Here is a 10,113-nt window from a genome sequence, read left to right on the forward strand (position 1 = left end):
CTGGTATTTCAGTAGGATTTGGCAAATGCAATAAACCTTTAAACGGAAAAAAAATTACCATTAGTTTTAAGCCGTTTTAGCTTGAACGTTTTTTTTTTTTACTTCATTGGTGGCTATAAAATAATATTTTCGAACACGGATTCAGCTAAACAACTTCGGATGTAGTAGAAATGTATCACGGTTTATATTATCTTGTAGTGCTGTACGTGATGAAAAAATGGGTTTGAAGAATTTCAAACCCAAAATTGAAAATGTCAGTTACAGAGTGAGAAAATCGTGCAGAAACTAGGTGTATGAGAATAATAGTTTTCTTATATGTCCTAAGAAATGTCTATGGTATTATACTTTGTACCAACGAATACATATTTGCTTAAAAGTTCAGATGTGAACATTTTGCAGCTATAAATAGAAATGTTTAACCCCTTAACTGCTGAGTCATTTTTACCCATGTACTGAGCTGTTTTGGAATATTTAGATGCTGCTCATCTTTGCTTAAAAGTTCAGATGTGAACATTTTGCAGTTATAAATAGAAATGTTTAACCCCTTAACTGCTGAGTCATTTTTACCCATGTGCTGAGCTGTTTTGGAATATTTAGATGCTGCTCATCTTTGCTTAAAAGTTAAGATGTGAACATTTTGCAACTATAAATAGAAAGGTTTAACCCCTTAACTGCTGAGCCATTTTTACCCATGTGCTAAGCTGTTTTGGAGTCTTTAGATGTTGCTTACATTTAAGCCCTACTGTAGGTAATTTTTCAGTGACAATCCCACTCATATATTGTTGTTTTCAGCAGACTCTTAAGATTCAAACTATACCATTATTTTATGTGTATATATATATATATATATATATATATATATATATATATATATATATATATATATATATATATATATATCCATGTAAGAACTCAACAACAAAATGTGTGAGAAAAAAAATGTATATTTTGATTGGTTATTAATAAATAAGGTTTTAAACAATTGTGTGAAAATTGTTTATTTAACACTTTAGTTAAAACAAGGGGTTATCCTCATAAATAAGGGCCTTTGGGTTTCATTATATAACACTGATATGCACATAGTGGTTCCCATGAGACTATAATCAAATAAATGCACAGTAATTCCTGCCGAGTGATCACTATTACCATGGTAATCATCTGGCTATTAAAACCTAAGTAGGGGCTTTTTTTAAAAGAGGAGCTTCTGGGCTTTAAAACAAGGGGTCTTGGGGGTCTCTAGGCCTTTTTGATGAAGTGTCTAGACACACACGTATTAAAAAATATATAAATTACAATTTTAATAATCAAGGTTACAAACAATGGTGCGTGTTATTTTCCCCTTAACGCCTTCCCGTCCGGACTTATTTGTCTACAAAACAAATAATTTAAAAAGTTAAAGGGACAGTCTACACCAGAATTTTTATTGTTTTAAAAGATAGATAATCCCTTTTTTACCCATTCCCCAGTTTTGCATAACCAACACAGTTATAATAATATACTTTTAACCTCTGTGATTATCTTGCATCTAAGCCTCTGCAAACTGCCCCTTTATTTCAGTTCTTTTGACAGATTTTCAGTCTAGCCAATCAGTGCCTGCTCCCAGATAACTTCACGTGCACGAGCACAGTGTTATCTATATGAAATACGTGAACTAACACCCTCTAGTGGTGAAAAACTGTTAAAATGCATTCTGAAAAGAGGTGGCCTTCAAGGTCTAAGAAATTAGCATATGAACCTCCTAGGTTAAGCTTTCAACGAATACCAATAGAACAAAGCAAAATTGGTGATAAAAGTAAATTGGACAATTGTTTAAAATTACATGCTCTATCTGAATCATGAAAGTTTATTTTGACCTAGACTGTCCCTTTAAATCACACAATCGTTCATGTGATCCCGTAATTTCAATAATGGGATTGTGTCTGGGGGGAGTGCCTATGGCGCTAGGCATGCCCCCAAGCCCGCCATCCCATTCAGGGAGCACCTTTGGCTTTCAATGCTGTCCTAAGGGCGTTGAAGCCCAGTACGATTAGGACGGCATAGAACGTCCTATGGGCGGGAAGGGGTTAAATTCTATAGCCAAACAAGAAGGCGTTATTCTCCTATAAATCAGGGCCTTTGGGTATAGTTATATAAGTTTGATTTGCATATAGGGTCTTCCATGAGCCTCTTCTCAAATGAATGCACATTTATTTACACCAGGTTATTACTATTACCACAGCGATCACCTGGCAATCAAAACTTATATAGGGGCAATTATGGGCTTTATAACTAGGGGTCATGGGTGGTCTCTAGGCCTTTTGATGGCCTACTATAAAAATAAGTATATGTAAATGCTTGTTACAACACAGGATACAGGGAGAGCAGGTAAGAACAAGGTGCATTCCTCAATAACTCAGCACAGAGTGATGGGCTAAGTGGATTTTTATAGGAACTCCCACACCTGTAGCCATTTAGGTAGGAGTTTCTGTAATTAGGAATGGCCCCTTTAAATTAGCGCAGCTGCACGCCTTTGATGAAGATAGAACTCAGTGTTCCACGTGGACAAATAGTCTGCTTTGCTAACAATTTAAGTTTGCATTGTGGTATATTCATTTGCAGGTTAAAGGGACATGAAACCCAAACATTTTATTTCATGATTCAGATAGAGCGTACAATTTTAAACAATTTTCCAATTTACTTCTATTATTTAATTTGCCTTCTTCTTTTGTTAACCTTTGCTGAAATGTTTATCTAGGAAAGCTCAGGAGCAGCAAATTTCCTAGATTCTAGCTGCTGATTGGTGGCTGCATATATATATATATATACCGATTATCATTAGCTCACTCATGTGTTCAGTCAGCAACCAGTAGTGTATTGCTGCTCATTCAACAAAAAAGAGAACACAGAAAAATTGATAATAGGAGTAAATTAGGAAGTTGCTTAAAATTGCATGCTCTTTGTAGGAATCTGAAATATTTACCAATAATAAATAACTGTTCATAATCATCCTTACATTAAAAGACCACTAAAGTCAAACTTAAACTTTCTTGATTCAGATAGAGAACACAATTAATTTTTTTTTCCAATTCCCCTCCATTGACTAAATATGCATAATCTTTTTATATGCAAGGCACATACCTAATAAATACAGGTAGAAAACCCTTTATCCATTTATTTTCAATATTTGGATTTCAGAATAAGTTTGGATTTCGGATTTATATATATATATACATCCATACATACAAAAAGTCCCAGGGGCTCTGCACACACTTATAATCCAATAATGCTGCCCGGGGTGCATTCAGAGTATGCACATGTAGGGAGAAAAAGGACGCACGCACCGGGTCTTAAGTTAGCAGTATTTATTAATACAGATTCGGGTGACATTTCGGAGTGATTAGCCCCGTCCTCAGACCTTCTTATTTCATTTTTAATACTTTTATTTAGATTTTTTTCAATATTTGGATTCCAGACCAGAATAAGTTTGGATTTTGGATTATTTTATTTATTTATATATATATATATATATACACACACACATATTTCCTGTTTTTGCATAATTTCTAAACAAAAATTGTAATTGTGCTGACATTTGGCAATCTTGTAGCTATTACTATTGACTACAAAACTGCAAAATTAAATTAAATTGGTCAAAACATTTCATGTAGAAAAAATGTGTCATTGTTCAAAAAAATTTCACGGACTTATAATTTGTGACCAGTTCTATATAGATAACATGGCTGAATGAATTTAATAAATAAAAAGAAGCAAGCAGATAGCTTTTAACTTGATCTAATGCCCTTTGATAGTTTGAAATGTATAACTTTTATTATTTTTTAGTTATTTCCGACAAATTAGCTTTTGTTTTGCAGGAGACTACAATGCAGTACAGTTGGTCAGTTATGTCACCACTTAACATGCTCAGGAGTACTTCAGCACATTATCAATAGAGCTGCATTGCAGAAGTCTGTCAGCAGGGGGAGACTGCTATCAGCAATTAACATCATCAGCACTTTACTGTGATCTCATTTCATAGTAAACTTCCTTGTTAGACTACAGCTGCTAGTCCTTTTAAGTTTTCTATCAAATGTTTAAAAGGAAGGAAATTCCTAACTTAATCTGCCTCCACTCCCCCCTTGGGAACTTTGCATGACATCATCAATGACATCACTGATGACATCATACATGACATCTTTGATAGCATCATCATTTTTTAAAACACCCATTTTGACAGATTATGATTAATGGTCTAATAGAGTCCTAATTGCTCTAAACTGGAAATCTATTAAACAAAAAATCCCCACAGTGTCTTTGTGGAGACATAAGGTTTCACAGGGCAACCCAAACACCTATGCATATATGACAACTTAACAGTTCAGTTAAACTTGCGGATATCAATGTGATGGGTCTAGGTTGACAGGCCTTAGGATAAAAGAAATACTGTTATGATGAGAATGTTATTGTATGCTATTTTTGTGGGATAGTTTTGTGATTATTTTTTTTTTAGATCTGGAATATTTGTAATTTATCTATTTCATACATTTGTATTGGAATGTTACATTTAAAAGAATCCAGTGCTTGTTACATTTTATGGAGAGGTATTTCATCTCATCAACCAGTTGCTTCTCTTGTAGTTATACCATGTTTGTAAATCTTCTGGTGATGGTTAACTTGATCGTTATTAAACATATCAGTGTTTCTTCATCTAGCCTAATAATTTTCTGGCCTTTGGGCGGCGGAGTCAGTGTTATGTTACTTGTGGGAGCGGTTTCAGGTGTTGGGAGCTGTTGTGCAGAGGTGTCTGGTTCTGGAACTAGAGATGTGTGATGTCTATGTGAGTCTCTCCTTCTAGGCATAATGAAACTAGTACAAGGTACTGAGATTAAATGTGCAGGATTTATTAAACAGAATTATTAGCAATGCAGGTAAATGCAGACTGGAAGTAAGGCAAGAGTATATGAGCAGACACGTATACAAGACAGGTAACACAGTTCAGACAAGTAGTGCTGAACACCACAGCTTCCAGGACAAGTGTTAATAGAGCAGCCAAGGTTAACACTTGCAGTGCTGTAGACAGGATACAAGATGCAGGCAGGAAACATAGACACTTAGCAATCAGGATATTTAAGTATGCTGCAATAAAGAGTGCTGAACACCACAGTTTCCAGGACAATTGTTAAAAACACAGCCAAGGAAAAAAACATGTAAACCATTTGTGGTAACCTTTATTTAAAGGAATAGTCTAGTCCAAATTAAACTTTCATGACTCAGATAGAGTATGCAATTTTAATCAACTTTCTAATTTACTCCTATTATCAATGTTTCTTAGTTCTCGGTTTCTTTATTTGAATGTAAGTTTAGGAGCCGTCCTATTTTCGGTTCAGCACATGGGTAGCGCTTGCTAATTGGTGGCTACATTTAGACATCAATCAGAAAGTGCTACCTAGGTGCTGAACCAAAAATGGACCATCTCCTATGCTTATATTCTTGTTATTTAAAATAAAGATACCAAGAGAACGAAGAAAAATTGATAATAGGAGTAAATTAGAAAGTTGCTTAAAATGACATGCTCTATCTGAATGATGAAAGTTTAATTTTGACTAGCCTATCCCTTTAATGCTTGCAGTGCTGTAGACAGGATAAAAACTGCAGGCAGGAAACACGCAAAGGTACCTAGGACAGTCTTTAAAGAATATCAGGAAACCAATCTGGGTCAGATGCCAGGAAATCAGTCCAAATCAAAGCTACAGTGCCAAGGGGATAATCCAGTAGAGAAGTCACAAAGAAGCATAAGTCAAGCACCAGCAAATCCAACAGATCGGCAGACAAGGTATGTAAAACAGAGGCTCAGACAGAATAGAACTCCTAATGTCAGGGCACAGGACTGAAACCTTCCTTAAATAACATATTGCTGATTACATGATTACCTACAGCTGGCAGGTAGGTGGATCCAGAGCTGCAGGTAACAGATCCCAGAAATCTCAGCCTGTATGCAAGCCATCTGGTGGCAAAGAGGTTAGAACAACAGAGATGACATGACTAAGAGCCTATTGCAGGCTTGAAACGTTGTTGGTTGTATGTTTGCACCTATGGACCCTGCTTAAGGAATAAAGGTCTTTTAAAAGAATTGGTGGCTGGAAAAAGTTTGTATTTTTATAGAACAACAGAGAATCAGGTCCCAGGTTCAAGTCCGGGTTGGGTCATGACAGGAATCTGTAGGAAAAAAGAAGCACATGCACAATTGATCCAAGGGGTGTTCTGTGTTAGTAGTTGGCCCAAAAATCAATTGGCTGGATGAAGAAATGTCACTTAATAAATAAAACTGTAGATCGGCACGGGGAGGAGGAGTGGTAGGAGTAAATCGGAGCAGTAAGAACACTTATTTAGAAAAAAAAAATCATGAATGAAAGTTGGGTTAGATTTATGTCATAGTTACACTGATATGTTCAATAACGATCAAGTTCACCGTCACTTTAATAAAGCTGGAATTAAGCAAAAAAACACCCTGAGATAACGTTTGTACAGTATAGGTGATGCCACTAAACTAAGAAATGTGTCAGTGTTGTGTTGAAGGGTGAGCAGTAGTTATATGCGAGGGAGATGAGAGGATGAGGAGACTGTGTGCAAGGGAGAGGGTAGCTGAGTGGGTGAGCAAAGGCTTGCATGTCAAGGACAGTGAGCTAAGAGGATAAGCATTGCTGTGTGTAAAGAAAAGGTGAGAGGATAAGGAAAGGCTGTGTGTAACAGACAGCAGGTGAGGAGGGTGCTGTGCGTGACGGATAGAGTCTCCTGCAAAACAAGGGTTGAAGAGGAAGCTGCGTGAGAAGGTGAGGAACATAGTGCATATCAGCTAGATGGCAAAAGAGGTTGAGGAGGAGGTTGTGTTTGCGGAGGGAGGGCTAATGGAATGAACAGAAGCTGGTGTGTGAGGGTTAGTTGGATTGAGAGGGTGAGCAGGGTGTGAGGAAACAGTTGCTTAGAAGATGAGTTAGATGGAGTATGAAGTAAAGAAACATGTTTTGTGTGGGGAAATGGAGGTGAGAGTGTGAAGAGGAGATTGTGTGTGAGGTAGGTGGATGAGGTAGTGACTGCATGTGAGAAAAAAGGGGAATGAAAGGTGACCAGGGGCTTATGTAAGGAAGAGTGAGCTTACATGGTTCAAATTATACTATGTCATCAATAATTTAATGTATTTTTTATTTTTATTTATTAACACACAATAACATTTACAGAATTATGGAGACACAGCTCCATTATTAACATACACAAATGTTGGTTGTTTTTCTTGTGTAATAGCATAAAGAGGAAAATAGAATGAGTTAAAAGGGAAGATGCAGTATAGTTAGGCGCTATGACTACGGCTACATGGCGAAACGCGTAAGCCAATAGTGCCACACCAGCTTTCTATGTGCAAGTTGCTGCTTTTCTTCCTGTTTTAACCACTGTGAAATAAAGATGTGTATTTAGAAGACTCCGCGGATGCCGTTTTTTTGTTATGCAATTCAACGCATATCCAATAACGCAAACATCTTAAAATAAAACCTACACGATTCTAAAATGAATTATTACAATAGTAAGTACGTTTTTCCTAAGGACTGAAAGCTATCACAATGCTGCATCTGACTTAATTTACATTTTACAATTTACTTAGCCTAATGAGTATTGCAGTGCTTAACACTAACACTGCCCCTTAATCACTGCCCCTTAATCTCATTTTGCCCTGGAGTATCTGTATTGTAAGTATGTTGCTTTTCCCTTTGTTTTATTTTTTTATTTTTATTAATTTTCAAAAACCAAACACAAACAAAAATTACATATAATCAATGAATCGGATATTACTTTATATCTGATCATACAAATGAAAACACAAAAAAAATAAAAAAAAGTCTATTTAGTCCCTATTCAAAAAAAAGGAACAACATAAAATCAAAATCATAAAATATTTGGAGACGCTCCTTTCAATTTATAGACATATGCTTATGTCAGGTATAAAGTTAAAGATAATAATATAACAACAAAGTGTTCATAACATAAAATCTATCCCAAATAAAACCTACTACAAGTATATTTCCATCTCTAGCATGGTCATATCATGCATTCCAAAGTATCTAATACAAAGTATATTGTCTCTCAGTTTCTATAGAAATCTGAATATGAGGAGCAATGCATTGCTCCATTTATTCATGGCGAAGGGAGGGGGGGGGGGAAACATAAACCAAGGTCCAAGGGATCACTTACCCCTTTGACTCTCTGCTGCCAACTATTCTTCTACGAACCATATTCCAGGTAGTGCCCCTACTTCTATCTGTTGTCTCACCCATCCAGAAGTTTTAAAATATGACACAACGGGGGGGGGGGGGGGGGGGGGCGGAGCCAGCAGCCAAAGCAGGAAGACGTGCTATTTTGGAGCTCCTAGCATATATTCATTAAACTATTTATTAATGGCAGATTGAGAACTTTTATATCTCTATTTTTTACTCTTAATATAGCCTAACCCAAAGCCTACAGGATCTGATACGAAGGGACACAATAATTGCTGTAATATTCGCACAAAGAGTCCCGGACATGCTGTGACCAGGCCGCAGATAACAAATACTGCCCTACAAAGACAGAAATCAGACTCTGCCCATCTTATTTTAGACATGGAGGAAGGCTGCTATTCTCAGATAAAGGCGCTTCTTATTGGGCTTGATCGGCAGATGCACTGGCATTTCGCAGAGTTTGTGCAGCTCTTACATGATCCATGTGCTGTTGAAGATCCCAGTACATCTAAGATGGCGGAGGAAAGAGAAAGCGCTCTCTTGCCGTTGGATTCACAGACGGCTATCAGTACCCACGATCCTTGGGCAAATGAAGATACTACCCGAGGCAGGCCATTGCTGCAGGGAGTCAGTAAAGCAGAGCCGAGTCTATTGCCCTCTTGAGAAGAAGGAATTCACTTTATTACAGCGAGATCTGACGCTTCCACACTGTGGAGTAATGGTGTCAGTGAACAACCCATGGTGATACAGAGGAGAGATAAAGGTCTTAGAAACTATGCTACACAGCCAGGGAGACAACGCAGACCCAATCTCCGGACGCTTACCTCTTTGGATTTGCTGGCCATCGGCATCTGTGTCGGATCGCTAACACACGCGCAGCTTCATCACCTACAGTCCCAGCCTCTATACCACATGTATCCCGGGGCCTTGCTGGATGCCAATGAAGTAGGACACTTTAGAGCCGGTGTTGGGTAAAGAAACTATTTGCCTCCATTAGTGAACTAAAGACGATTCTTACATGTTCCACAAGCTAAGTTTTTGTTCGGGACTTTGATTAAATTCCTAAATGAAACTTGATTATGACCCTCGGGACACTCCTGGACTTAAGTCTACTGTGTTACAATTTGCCCAGCGCTGCTCTCTTTTACAGCTCATATGGACTACTCCATTAACCCTCAGCTATGTATAAGACCTGCAGCACTTATTTTTCTAGTTATGACCGTATAAACTTGGGTAAACTTTTTCTATATTAGATTTTAGTGTTAATGTTAACTCAGGCTCTGAGGTATATTTAATTCCACCTCTAAGTTCTCCTCTTGCCCTGCATTACATAATTCATTGCATTGTGATACTTCCCATTCTCTTTTGCCTTTTTTTTTTTTTTTGTTGTTCATTATGCTTATAGTACAGGATATCTATAGCCATTGCTCTTTGCATATAGATGTACCTTTACTCCTGCTATGGGTGTCTTTAGTAGCCTTTAAGATACAAATAACATGCTACATAATTTTACTTTATTAAAGTTGTATGGTTGCTTCAACATTATCGTTATAATATTTATGTTGGGATTCTATTGAGGTGTTTAATGACACTCTGCACCTAGCTCAACTACATGTATGAATCTCTCTAAAAAAAAATTATAATATGTCCATCATCTCTGCTCTATGCTTACTGTGGCAGAAAATGGATGCTAGCACTGAACATATCTTTACAAATGGCTAAATATTTAGTATTCTTCTGCTCTCATGGCCCAGTAATAGGGGAAGATTAGACACCAGATTGAGAAATGTTTGTTCTTATATTTACAAGATATAACGGTTTACTATCTTCTTAAATGTTATGTGAAACTGTATATTTTTTATCATACTCCATT

The sequence above is a fragment of the Bombina bombina genome, chromosome 1, assembly GCF_027579735.1.
Source record: "Bombina bombina isolate aBomBom1 chromosome 1, aBomBom1.pri, whole genome shotgun sequence".
Classification (NCBI taxonomy): Eukaryota; Metazoa; Chordata; class Amphibia; order Anura; family Bombinatoridae; genus Bombina; species Bombina bombina.